Source organism: Phyllostomus hastatus, unplaced genomic scaffold (genome assembly GCF_019186645.2).
Source record: "Phyllostomus hastatus isolate PE091 unplaced genomic scaffold, TTU_PhHast_1.1 phas_contig_38, whole genome shotgun sequence".
Taxonomy (NCBI): Eukaryota; Metazoa; Chordata; class Mammalia; order Chiroptera; family Phyllostomidae; genus Phyllostomus; species Phyllostomus hastatus.
In genome coordinates, this window is record NW_025333869.1 from 35,288,473 (window position 1) to 35,302,173 (window position 13,701).

General features: G+C 42.7%; 1 pseudogene; it reads right to left on the reverse strand.

Annotated features, from left to right (window-relative positions):
* Nucleotides 1–5,864: 5,864 nt before the first annotated feature.
* Nucleotides 5,865–5,982, reverse strand: LOC123821206 (annotated as a pseudogene).
* Nucleotides 5,983–13,701: the final 7,719 nt, after the last annotated feature.

Below are 13,701 nucleotides of genomic sequence, written 5' to 3' on the forward strand. Positions count from 1 at the left end.
GTTATAAATATAGAGACAAGACTTCCTTTTGGACATGGGGACCGAGAGAAGGAGAGGAACCAAGGTTGACTCCAGGGTTCCGGCCTAAGCAATACTTGAAGAATGTATTTACCAAGATGGAGAAGACTGGGACAGGGCTGCAGGTTTGACGTGGCTGTCAGGTGCCAGAGGATAATAACAGTCAGTTCTGAATTGAGTCGCACCTGGATATCTGAGTCTAGATTTCTGGAGAAAACTGAGGCCTGGAGATACAAATTTGAGAACTGTTGTACCATGGATGGTATTTGAGGTCATAGGATTGGATGAACTCACCAAAGACTGGCTGTAGATAAAGGAGGGGAAAAGGGGAGCTAGAAGGAGAGGAGAAGGGAGAGAAGCTTTCCATGGGCATAAAGTCCTTAAAACAACAACAACAACAACAACAACAAAACTTAGGTTCAGTCTTACTTCCTTTTTAAAACTTTCCTCATTACTTAACCTATATTTATCTTTATATTCTTTGGTTTTTCTACCCCATTTGAAACTATGCAATGGAATTTAGCATTCAATCACATCCTGTAGTAATTTGTAGGAATAGTCTTGGGTGGCTACTGTTTATGGGCCAGCTGCCATGCTGGGCACTGGCAACACAGTGGTGAACTGCATAGATGTGGGGCCTCTCCAGAGGAACTTTTGTCTCAGTGGAGTAACAATAGTGTTATCACAGTAACCGGAGTGCCATAGTGTGAAGTCTATACGTAGAGTACTCATATAGTGATATACTACATGTGTGTAGCATATACTGGTAGAGAATCACTGATTGCTAAACAAGTCCATATCTCTCCTTCCTCTTTCTGGGTATTTCCTAAGTGGTGTTAAATCTGAAAAATGGGAAATAGGTAAACATATCATTACTTTGATTTTTGAAAAAGATTTTGTTTATTTATTTTTAGGGAGAGGGGAAGGGAAGGAGAAAGAGAGGGGGAGATGTATGGTTGCCTCTTGAGCGCCCCCCACTGGGGACCTGGCCCACAATCCAGGCATGTGCCCTGACTAGGAACTTGCTTCGCAGGCTGGTACTCAATTCACTGAGCCAAACCAGCCAGGGCAAAACATATAATTACTTTGATTACTCAAGAAAATATTATAAAAATATATAAATAAATGTTTTGAAATTTGATCGGAACACTGCATATTTAATTAGTGCATGGCATGAGTTTTGTTGTAATGTCAAGTGGCATCTGTTAAAAATGAATGATTCTCCACGATGCTGTAAAAAATATTGGTGAATAGAAACCTCATTTAAAATGAAGTAGGTAGGCCGGAAGGTAGTGCTCTCATGCCCTACATTGACCTGACAACAGAGAGAACTCTTCATCAGAGCCCTCCTAACTTCTGCTTCCCCTCTGTGAGGGTGTTCTCTCCTTTGTTTTAGCGGACTTAGGTGTGGTTTGCCATGACTGCATGTTCCTGATTGCAGTTCTTTGTGGTTCTGGAATAATCCCATTTTGCTGGAGAAATATCTGGCTGCCTTTTGTTTTAAGATCAACAATGCGACTGTAGCCTGACTAATTCTCTATGGCTTTCCCTCATATTTCTCCATACAAAGAGTGCTGCCCTTACCCCATGGGAAGAGCCTACCTGGTCATGCCACCCCAAAGCAGTGTGTTCTTGATTTCTTACCCCTCTTCTCTGCCTTTCTGCTCCACGGCAGAGCAGCTGTGCTCTCAGGCTGACCTCCCTGCCCATTCCCAGCCCCAGTCCTCTGGTGAGTAGGCACACGGAGTGAGTGGTCATTGCCAGCTGTGGAGGAGAGGGCAGCACAGACCCTCCCAGGCCTCCTGAGCCCCAGTTTCTTGGGGTTGGGCTTAGGACTGAGAAAAGAAGAGAGTGCTTACTTCATCACTAACTAAGAGAAAACAACAAACCTTTCTAAAATTCCTTACAGAGACAAACCATAACAGTAGTCACATTTATCCTACTGCAGCTTCAACACTAAAGATCAGTGATTATAGAAAACTGTGCCTGTTATTTCTGCAGCCTGATAAAAATCACCTCAAAGAATTTCAAAGTAAATTATTTCCAGCCCATATCCCCAGACTCCCTGACACCAGGGGGCACAATGACCCAACTTTATCTTCCCTGTGCATTCCTTTGATTTCATGCACAATGGTTCATCATTGAACAGTGTGCACCCCAACTGAAACTTGTAACACAGCAGGTGTACTTTCTGCTTATGCCTCTGCCTATATAAGTGCTCACTTTTCTGAAGTTGGGGAGCACTGTTTCAAGGGTTCTTGAAGCTTTGCTCTCAGGCTATAGTCCTCAGATAGGCCCAGGTAAAAATCTTGCTAATATTTTCAGAGATTCACATTCTTTCCATTGATGAAACACACAAAAAAATACACCAAGGGAGGAAAGCAAAGTCAAAGAAAATTTATTTGAGAATGTAAGATCAGAGAGAAAAAAATGAAGTCTTTCAACATAGTTTCTTTATTATTTTACTGTCATGGTAGAAAGATCAGTGGGAAGTTGCAGATAATTCTAGAAGCACATAGAGGGCCACTATGGGTTTCTTATTTCTTTTTTGGTGGCATCTATATCAGTCCTTTATTTTATATTCCCACCGGCCACCCCTAGAGTCTGTGTCTGCCTTACTTAATCGGGGACCATCTCATGCTGCACAAGCCCACTGGAAATCTTCCTGAATGCACTGTGTCTAAATCCTACACCCACTTCAGAAGTTTACCTTGAGGGCGTCCTCTCTGAATTCTGACCTCTGAGCCTATGCCCACTTTACCTCTTCTTTCTGGCATTCCTTTGCCGTCCCAGCCTATCTGCTGTTACACTGTAACCATCCTGGGCTGGGGTCTGGCTGCCTGGGTAGGTGTTGGCCAAAAGAATACTCCAAATTGATTTTGTTAGTAGGAACGTTATTGCAAGCCAGCAAGCAAGGAGTGCACTGGGGATTGTTCCTAAAACAGTGCCTCCCCGAGACAAAAGGCCACCTGGTATCATGGTGCTCGTCGCTCATGATAAAACACACTGAGATATGTTTGGGGTGAGCATGCAGAGTAAGGGGACAGCTATACGTACATTACGTGTACAGAAAGTGGTAAGTCCTGCCTTGGGTGCGGATTTTAGCATTACATGAGAGTATAGTGAGAAAAAATCACACCAAGGCCACTGAAGGATCCTTTGGTCAGTTCTAACGGGTTGAGGGCAGTTTCTAGCAGTTCCTCATCTTTACCTTCTGGTCTTGAAGGAAAACATCTCAGGCAAAAACTCTTAGAGTTCCATACATCAAAGAAGCATAGCAAATGTTTCACTAATTTCTAGGCTCTCTCCCAGTCCTTAACCCTTCTGTACTGACTAGGTAGGCTACAATACATTTAGTCTTAAGTGAATTCTACTCTGTGTTATTTTTCTCTCTATTGCAGTTCCTTCAGAGCAGGGGAGGACTCAGGCTTCCCTGTATTCCTGGCAGCTAGTGTCCTATATGCTCAACGCACTTTGTTGATGCTGATGGTAATGATGTTGGCTGAAAATTGGGTGATTCTCTAGGCTCTCCTTATAATTAGATTCTTAATTAATTTTAGGTCCATCACATCAATGAATAAAACCTAAATTTCTCCCTGCTTCAGAGAGCAGAGCTGTCATCAGGAAGAGTAACTCCCAAAGAAATTCTAGGTTTCTTCTCCTGTTCCCTCATGCTAGTCGGAACCATAGCCAGGATTTTGAGGAAAGGCATGAGCAGTACAAGGAACCTGCTGACAAGTTACTGTTTACTACCATATGCTGCCAGCAGCTGATTAAGGATTAGATATATATTTTTAAAGTTTCCTCAAGAATTCCAGATCCTTCCTTTCCCTCAGCTGCAGAAGGACACTAGGTTTAATTTGCCACTGTCCTCCATTGCTCCCTGATTCACAAGGATACATGCAAGACGGTAGGTGGCAGGGACTGATTTTTGCAAGTCATCAAAGGCATGTTATTAAAAGTTAATGTATTTCCCTAGCCAGGTTTGGGACTAATGTAGCAATAAATTGAATGAAGATGGCTCAGACTGCTTAAATAATGAGAAATAAGCTAATGTGGAACTAGAGAACCTTCTGGTTTTCCAAGGAGAAGGGCAGGAATTGAGCATAAGAATCCAAGAGATGAAGAAATGCTGCCTTTTTAGTTAGGCTCTTCCAAAGTGCATCTCTCCTGCATACAGTCCCACTGCTGTGTCTGGGCATGGGGCTCAGTGTGGTCATGCTAAAGCTGATATTGCTGGGCACCTATGGGAGTTCGTGATGGTGGAGAGAAAGTTCCTGCTTCCTGTTGCTTCAAGATGAAGAAGGCGGGCTTTAAGACAGCGTTTGAATCTCAGTCCTATCGCTTATTGATTTTGGTAAGTTGTCAAATCACTACGTCTCACGTTTCTCCTTTTGGGGCTGATAACAGCACCCCATTAGAGTTGTCAGAATTAAATGAAGTCATAGCTGGAGAATGCTTAAGAGTGCCTAAAGTATAGTATATTCACAATAAATAGTAGCTATTTTTACTATTACTGTTAAAAATTTTAATTAACTTTATTCTGAGTTGGTGAAAACATTCAAGATTCTATATTTCTTCCTTCTTTTCATCTCTCTGTTCTTCTCTCCCACTTCCTCTTCTCTTTAGGCCTTTATAATTCTACTGGTTTTCCTAGAGAAATAGGACATGTTGCAGGGTTTATGGTTTGTTTGTTTTTTTTTTTGTGATGGTTGAATGTAAGTAATAAATAAATGAATGGTAATAATGTTGCATGATATAATAGGATGATCTAAAATTTCATTTCAAAAGACCCAGGGCAACCATTACACGGATCTTCTGACCACAAGAAGAAAACAGACTTCCCTTGTCTGGACCTCAAACTGCCCCTCTGTGAGATGAAAGGTTCAGCCAGATAACATGTAACAGGGCTTCAAATGTGTCAGTATTTCCCCCTCACTAGGAATGGGTCAGATGCAGCAATACAATGTACTGAACTGGCTCTGTCTTAATGAGGCACTGCTTTATGAATGTCCTTGGATCTCAAAAGGGATGGGAAAGGGGAGGCCCTTCCCTAGGGAGTTTTCAGGTGAGGCTGGGTCTGGACCTGTGGAGGAGCAGGTGTAATTAATAGTTGGTGGTGAGCTGCTGGTAGTGAAGCCTTCTAGAGAGCACATGGCCAGTCAGCAAATCAGAAGACAGCTGATCTGAGGTCTGAAAGGCTTGGGGCCTCCTCACGGGGGTGGGCAGATGGAACGTACCAAGGCAGGTGAGTAGTGAGGCAAGAACAAGGAGTTTTTTGGAGTAGACTGGGGGGAGGTCACGGAACACCTACAGCTAGCTGGTTAATGTGTCCATAGAATAAGCAAATTGGGTCAAGCCAGTTGTTGTCTAAGCTGAATGATCCCTGCAGTCATCTGAGAGAAGCAACAAGGTGGAGAGGGTAAAGTATTATTATTTTTTTTTTTGTCATGTGGGGAGGGTCTGCATCCTGGTTGGACTGCTTACTAACTTTGCAAATGGGGAAGCGGTTTTTACTGCTCTGGCCTGTTTCCTGACTTGTACAGTGAGAATCTGAGTGTAGACTTTCAGGGCTGTTGTGGAGGCTAGAGGCAATGTGTGCATGGTAATGTGCTAAAAAAGTGGAAGCAATTATTAGTAACTTCCTCATTTTTTCAGGTAAGAAAACCAATATTAAGGAAGGTAGATGGCTGAGCTATTAGTTTGTGAACTACATCAGTATTTCTCCAAGTATAATGTGCACAGAAGTCGCCCGGATAGCTTGTTGTAAGTGCAGGTCTGGGTGAGGCCTAAAACTGTATCTCTAAGGAGCTCCCAGGTGAGTCTGTGCTGCTAGTTCATGGATCAAAGTTTGAGTAGCAAGAACCTCCTGACAATGTGGTGAGATTTAACAAAGTCGTGTAGATATTAAACTGATGAGAACAGATACTACACTTGATCTTAGCCAAAAGGCCGAGAAGCAATCACAACAAACTCATGTAGAAAAGTGCTTAGCAAATAGTCGGACACATGGTATATCTTCAATAAGTTGTAGCTACTAACATTATCGATGTATTCCAACTACACACTAGTGCTCTCTTCATTTAATCTCTAGAAGCACTCCTGAAAAAAAAAGGGGGGGCCTCTAACCAAGTTGTTGTAGAGCTGTGCCCTTGTGAATACGGTGGGGAGGGAATGAGGAGACTCACAAGCAGGGTCCCCAGGCTATTCCCAGATTTCACTTATCCAGGGAGTGGTTATTTAGTGGGTCTGTCCCTAGCACCTCCAGCTGCTAAGAGCAAGCCAAGGGTAGGCTCCCACTGCTGTTAGAGACTCCTTCCTGCAGGTGGCCTCTGAGACACCAAGGAAGAGCACTACCTGCTGAGGGAAAGCCAGCACTCCTATTGGCTCTCCAGGAAAGCAACTTGTTGTCCAGAAAAGTGCAGACACTTCTCTGTGGGCCCAACAAGCACAGATTTTTTAAAGTTTTATGATGACATTCCAGCGTTTACAAGGATATTACGTTTTTAAATTTTATTTTTCAATTACAGGTTATAGTCAGTATTTTTTTGGTATCAGATTCAGAGGCATGGCACAGTGGTTAAATAATCACGTATTTTACAAAGTGGTCTCCCTGACATTTGCAGTATGCCTCTGGACCCATGCCCAGTCATCACCATAGTGACTGTGTTCCCTCGGCTGCACTTCACATCCCCGTGACTGCTTTGTAACCACCACTTCATACTCTTCAATCCCTTCACCTTCCACCCAGACCTCAGCCTCCTTCCCCTCTGGCAACCATCAGTCTATACACCTTTTGTCAGTTTTGTTTGCTCATTTATTTTGTTCTTTAGATTCCACATATAATGAAATCAAATGATACTTGTCCTTTCTCTGACTGACTGACTTCACTGTGCATAATACCCTCTAGCTCCACCCATACTGTCACAAATGGTAAGATTTCATTCTTTTTTATAGCAAAGTAATATTCCGTTGTATATATGTATCACCACTTTTTTATCCACTTGTCTATTGATGGACACTTGGTTGCTTCCATATCTTGGCTGTTGTATTGGGTTGGCCAAAAAGTCCATTACACTTTTTTTTCCCCATAAAATAAAAGAGACATTTTTCATTTTCATCAATAACTTTATTGATTTGGGTATTTTGAATATGTTGGCTGTCTCCTGCTATTGCCTTCTAGTGGGTAGGGGTGCTACTAAGACACCCCCAATGCATAAGATAGCCCCAGAGCAAAGAATTATTTGGCCAAAATGTCAATAGTACCAAGAAACTTTGCAAACCATTTCTGACACATTCCATTAGTCCTGGCATCTTTTCCATACACTGCACAAATTTTTTTTTTTGTATTTCAGTTGTGTTTTTACCTATCTTGAAATAATAACATCTAATACACGGAAAATGTTATCTTCTTTAATGTTAAAGTGGCTACACAAAAATTCACCAATGTTGATTTTTTTTAAATGCATGCTGATATGACAGTTGTCACAATACAATCTAATAAAATTGTTTTGAGTAAAGTTAAAGACTACTAAGCACTACTAGAACCATCTTATGGAAAAAACATAATGGACTTTTTGGCCGATAAATAATACTGCATATAGGGGCGAGTGGTGTTTACCAGATTAATACAGATTCAAACCCAGTGCCAGTGCTGAGACTGAGGCCTCAGCAAAATTCTCAGCAAATCAAGGCCCACTGCTACCTGCCTGGTGCCTGTGGACCTTTGTGGTAGGATGTGATCTCAGGGAGTGATTTGAGTGAGGCCAACAGAGTTCATCAGACCAAGATTTAGCCATGTGAAGGGACAGCTCTACGTAGGAACAGTAGCACCATTTAGGCATAAATGGGGAAAATGTCCTCTGCTCCAGAGCCACACAACTCAATATCTCCCTCCTTGAGAGCCTTCCAAGAGAGCCTGCACTGAGACTCTCAAGCTGTACACAGCCAGCGAACTCCTCTGCAGGGCCCAAGCTCAGCAAATCAGGGACACCTGGAGTGGAGAAGGTGGGGCTAGTGGATCTCCATCAGGTAAGGTCAAGCTTGCATGGGGGTGTGGGGCAAGCCTCCTCCCCAGAGCCATACAACTTGGTCCTTGACATCTCCTGAGTTTACTCTTATAAGCCCTGGAAAAAAGTCTGCACCATGGATCCAGGCTGCTGACTCTTCTACAGGGTGTAAGGGAGTCAGGAGGGTGGGGCTAGTGCATTCCTCCAGGCTGATATTGTATGGAGGGGAGTGCTGCCCCAGAAAGATGGCATCTGTGTGTAGAGTGGGAGAGGGATCCAGGACAAGGACCCTGGCAGCTGTCCCTTCAGCTCCCTCCCCAGAGCCACACAACCTAGCCTGTTCTCATAGGACTCCATTCCACTCTAGTCTGCCCTCCCTCTGCTAGAGCTCAGGGTGGATGGCTATAAAGGGGATTCAGTACACTGGCCCTTGGAGAGGGTATCTGGGTTTCTAGCAGTCCCTCCCTGGCAGACAGAATCCCCGCTGATTTTCACAGCCAGATGTTATGTGGGCTCCTCTTCCTGGCTCTGGGTCTCCAAGCTGGGAGGAATCTGGAGTGGGGTTGGGATCCCTTGCTCCCCAGGGAAACCTTTGCAGCCGAGATATTCCTCCAGATTCTTAGCTGCTGCACGTGGGTGTGGAGCCAGTGCTTTTCATGTCTCTGTCCTTCCTACCAGCCTCAATGTGGCTTCCTCTGTAAATCCTTGGTTATAAGACATCTGTTCAGCTAGTTATTCTGGTTGATTGTTATATAATTTAGTTGTAATTCCAGTTTGGACCTGGGAGGAGGTAAGTTTAACTTCCACATACTCCACTGCCATCTTGGATCTCTCCACATGATATTAAAATTGAATGCTTGTGTTTTGCTCAGCTAAAAGTATTCTTTTGGAAATTGAACTAGAAACCAAGCCACACTTTTTGGACATCTGCTTGTCTGGCACTGAGCTGTCATGGACTGCTTGGGACATATACTGTGATATCTCTGTCATATGATTCAGTATGACCTTACTCACTGCAGTATGTCAGAGTGCTTGGAAGTTCCTTTTAAGGGACAGCTTATGAAGTAATTTCCTATCACTAATCTTCTATCTCAAAGTCTTAGTAGAATTTTTATTTGCTGTTCTAGTTTTCTGTTAGACTCACAGCAGGATTAAGGGAGGGTTTTTTTTTTTAAAATGCATTTCACATTAATAAGACCAGGTACCAAGGAAATCTATGACATAAATAGGAGAGAATTATTGCTTTTCAAAGCAACTGACAAGCTTTTAGTCAAAGACACTGACTATACAAAAATAGACTGATCTCTGTCCCAAATTCAAGGCCAAATTGTGAAGCCACTGAAACTCTGGTTCATGATGCCTCCTGTTTTGTGCTTCTATCTTCAATTAAATCAGCCTCAAGAATTAAATTATTTTACATTTATTGGAATATCTTATATATATGTTTCTCAAGTTGTGGTGTAAGGACCCCTGAGTCAGGATCACCTGTGTGGCTCGTAAACATTGCACGTCACATGGCACTGCCCTCAGCCATCTGAACCAGGGGTGTGGAAGTAAGGATCCCTGAATCTGCATTTTTGCCAGACCCACATGATTGGAAGACCACCGACTTACTCAAGGGCAGTAGCTGCGATGGTTAAGGAGAGACTGAGTTTCTAGCTTTAATTTATCACCTGGGGGATAAATAAAATTTTATTTGCAAAGTTGTTCCCAGGACTAAAAGAAGAATTACAAAATCTCTGGCGCAGTGGATAGAGAATGTGTTTTCTTGCATTCAGCTCCTGACTGGTAATTGTTTGCTGTGTGATCTTAGGACAGGGGTTGGCAAAAGACTGCAGCTTGTTTTTGTTAATGAAGTTTTATTGAAACACAGTCCTACCCATTAATTTGCTATCGTCTGTGGCTATTTTCAGTTATAATGGCAGTACTGAGTGGTTGTTACAGAGACTGTATTGCTGGCCAGGCCCAAACTATTTACTACCAGGCCCTTTAAGAAACATTTACCTACCACTGATTCCCTGCAGTTTTTCTCATTGGTAATATGGGATTAATAACATCTATCTTATATGGTTGTTGAAATAATTAAATGATTTAATTTATAAAAATTTCCTAGTACATCTTCCAATAATAATACTGGTGGATATGTATTGCTTGCTTGCTGTGTGTCAGGCACTGATTTAAACACCTTACATGGATTTTCTTATTTATTCTTTGTAACAGTCTGTGAAGTCCTATTATTATTGGGTTGGCCAAAAGGTCTGTATAGTTATTTTAAAATAAAAGACACATTTTTCATTTTCACCAATAACTTTATTGATTTGGATATTTTGAGTATGTAGGCTATCTCCTGTGTGGTATAACATTGATTGTTCTCAGCTGATGTCTTGATTTTAGTAGACCAGTCAACTCCAACTGGTCTGCTCAACCATGGAGCATCCTCCAGCGAGAAATCTCCAGCACAAAACTTCACAAAGTGCTTTTGACATGTTCAGTCAGTCACAGCACCTTCTCCATACACTGCACATGTCTTTTTTTTTTTTTGGCATTTCAGTTGCGTTTTTACCTTTCTTGAAATAATCAGCATAAATGTTGGAAATGTCACTTATTTTCTTCAATCTTCAATATTAAAATGGTCACACAAAAATTCAGTAATTTTGATGTTTTTGTAAAAATGCATGCTGATATGCCAGCTGTCACAATAAAATCTAACAACACTGTTTCAAATGAAGTTAAAGACATCTAAACACCGCTAGTGCTATCTTACAGAAAAAAACCAAACAGACTTTTTGGCCAACACAATATTTGCGTTTTACAGATGAAGCAGAGAGACTCTGAGTAACTGGTTCAAGTGGTATAAACTATAACAGGCTGAGGAATGATTTGACCCCGGAGTTGGTGTTCTGCGTCACTGTGCTGAGTTTCTCAAATAAGTGTATTTGCCTGCCTTTCCTCCCCCTCCCGAAGTTGGCACTATGCACAGATTTTAAAGTAAGACCCTGGAGGTGAGAAGATTCTGAAGTGGGGAAGGGAACTGCAGACTTTATTCAATATAAATTCACTGTTTTAGAGCTGAGGAAACTAAGACCCTTTGTCTAAGCCCCACAGTTAGATATTTGCAAAGCCAGGACTGCCCCAGGGGAGCCCGCACTCACACTCTGCTGCTGGCACTGAACAATAGATTGGCTCCTCTCTGTGTGGGCAAGCATGCACAGTTGAATGAGAACTAAACACTTAAGTCCTCACCTCCCTCAAGGTTATAATTCTTTCAAGTATATTCATAGGTATTGGGCAGGCTGAGCCTCAAATGCCTGTGTAACCCAGACTACCCTCTCAGGTGGCCATATTGTGGGGTGCCATGCCTGTCCCTCCCTAACCCCAGGGATTTAGGGTTTTCAGCTGTATGCATCAGTATGACCATAGTAGCTATTAAAATGGAAACATTTTTGTATCGTGGTTTCCCTGTGTCTGCCTACTGCTCTCCTCCTGACCTGGCTGTCTGAACTCCTCTCTGCCTTCATCTTCCCACAATCCAGGAATTGAAGAGTTAACCCCTGGAAGGCTAAGGGGCTTGGAGGACCCTGCTCCAGGCTTCGGATTGTTCAGTGCAAGTGCAGAGCTAATTGCTAAATCCAGTCATTTGAATGTCACCCCCAGCTTGGCATTCACTTTTTTTGGTACAATAGGATGAGCTGAACCAATCATATCCTCTTCCTCAAGAACTTGTACCCAGAAGACAAGATAGTGAGACCTTTACTTGGAAATTGGAACTTCAAGCAGACTGTGAAGGAAGTTATGACCAAGGTGGGCTCCATGCCAGACTGAGATGTGAGGAATCTGGAACCCAGTGAGCTGCAGAGGCTGGGGCACAGGGTGGAGTTAGAGCACATGAGAAGCAATGACACCATGAGTGAGAGCAGGTGGCTCAGCAGAGGGGCAGAGGGAGCAGGTGGGTCTAAGATCCACTTCCGTAGGTGAATGTTTTCTAGTTTTATCAGACTCCCTACAGATGCCTAAACTGAACCCTTTATTCCTGAATGAATCTGTTCTAGAAATAAAAGAGCAAGACAAATCAGTATGGTTTCAGCCAATAGTCATTCATTCCATTTAAATTAATCTACAATAAGAGACCCACTTAAATCATAAAATCTATTGTAAGCAGCATCACACCACAGATAACTTCAATAGCATCTGCTCGACTGGCCTGGGCTCTATGAAAAACGAGACCCTCACTGTGGTGAGGTTGGATGAGGCCAGCACCTGAGGCCTAGAAGCCTGAGCAGTGAATGCTCTGCTCGCTCATTATTGCCCTTGATTCAGGGCTGCAGCCCATGCGCCTGAATTATTACTTTTAATAACCAAATGGACATTGAAATGGTAATGAGAATATTATGGTTTTCAAAATGAAAAGCCTCAGTCTAATATATTTTCCTTTGAGAACACTAATTTGAAAATAAAATCATAGCTAATTTAAGCTGAGTGAAATACATACAGGGAACAATAGAAAATAACCAGCAAATGCCATTCATACCGCAGCTTTTACACGCATACACATACATCTGTACAAGCCTGTCTATAGTTTCTTACTTCTTGGGAAACCGAGGCCAGTTGGTGAGAGATCTGTCACAACTGAATCTTTTCAGGTGATTCTAAAATGTATTGGAAGTCCCAAAGACTGAAAGGTAGGAGAAGACTTTAAATAAAAATATTGATAAAAGGCAAAACTATTCCAAGGGCTAGACCAGAAATGGAGTTTCAAGGTGATGCCACACTCAGGAGATAAAAAGATCCTCAAGCCCGATGATATCCAAAGCCCAATATGCTTCTTCCCCCTCTCCGCCCTCTCCTTGACTTCCTCCCTGCTGCCATCTCATGGAGGTGCTGGAGGGTCACCTGTGTGTCTGTCTCTGCTTGCCCTTCCCCTTCTGCTCAGAAAGCCTGAACCTCTGATGGGAATTCTTGGAGTCCTTCAACTCTCACACCTCCATGCTTTCCCAAACCCTGTTTGGACTGAATTTTTATTGCATTTTGGATGGCCACTTGCTCCATGAGAAAACATATTTCCTTGGTTTTCAATGTTTAAGAGTATGCATTTGGCTTTTACTATTACACTATAACCAGATTAGGACTTTTGTGCATTTTTTTCTGCATACCTGAAAATATATATGTCCTACCTTCCCCTCCCCACCTCCTGCCATTCCTAACTGAGCCTTATCTTTAGGTGACTGTTCAAAAGACACATCTGGGGAGCCTTCCTGGACTCCTCACACTAAGTCAGGTGCCCACATAACTCCTTGTTCTCTTTTTGTTGTGACACTAGATATTTATATAAGTTTCTACTAAATGTCTGTTTCCCACTCCAGACCAGCTGAGGCCATGCAAAACCTACAGATTCCCAGGCTCTGGAGATTCTGATTTGGTGGGTCTCAGATAGGTGCTGCAGGGAACAGTGGGCTGGGAATTTCTACATCTCACAAGCTCCCAGGTGATTCTTATCACCAAGAAAACCTGGCCTGAGACTCAGGCTCAGTTGGCTTGGAGCAAGGGCTTGGTAGGGTGTGAGAAGAAGCGGTATTTTCCATGTCCAACTTCTGGTTTTGCTCCATGTCTTTTGTACACAGACTTGCATTATAAAAAATATGTTGCTTTTTTGATGCAGACTAAGTGACACTATCTA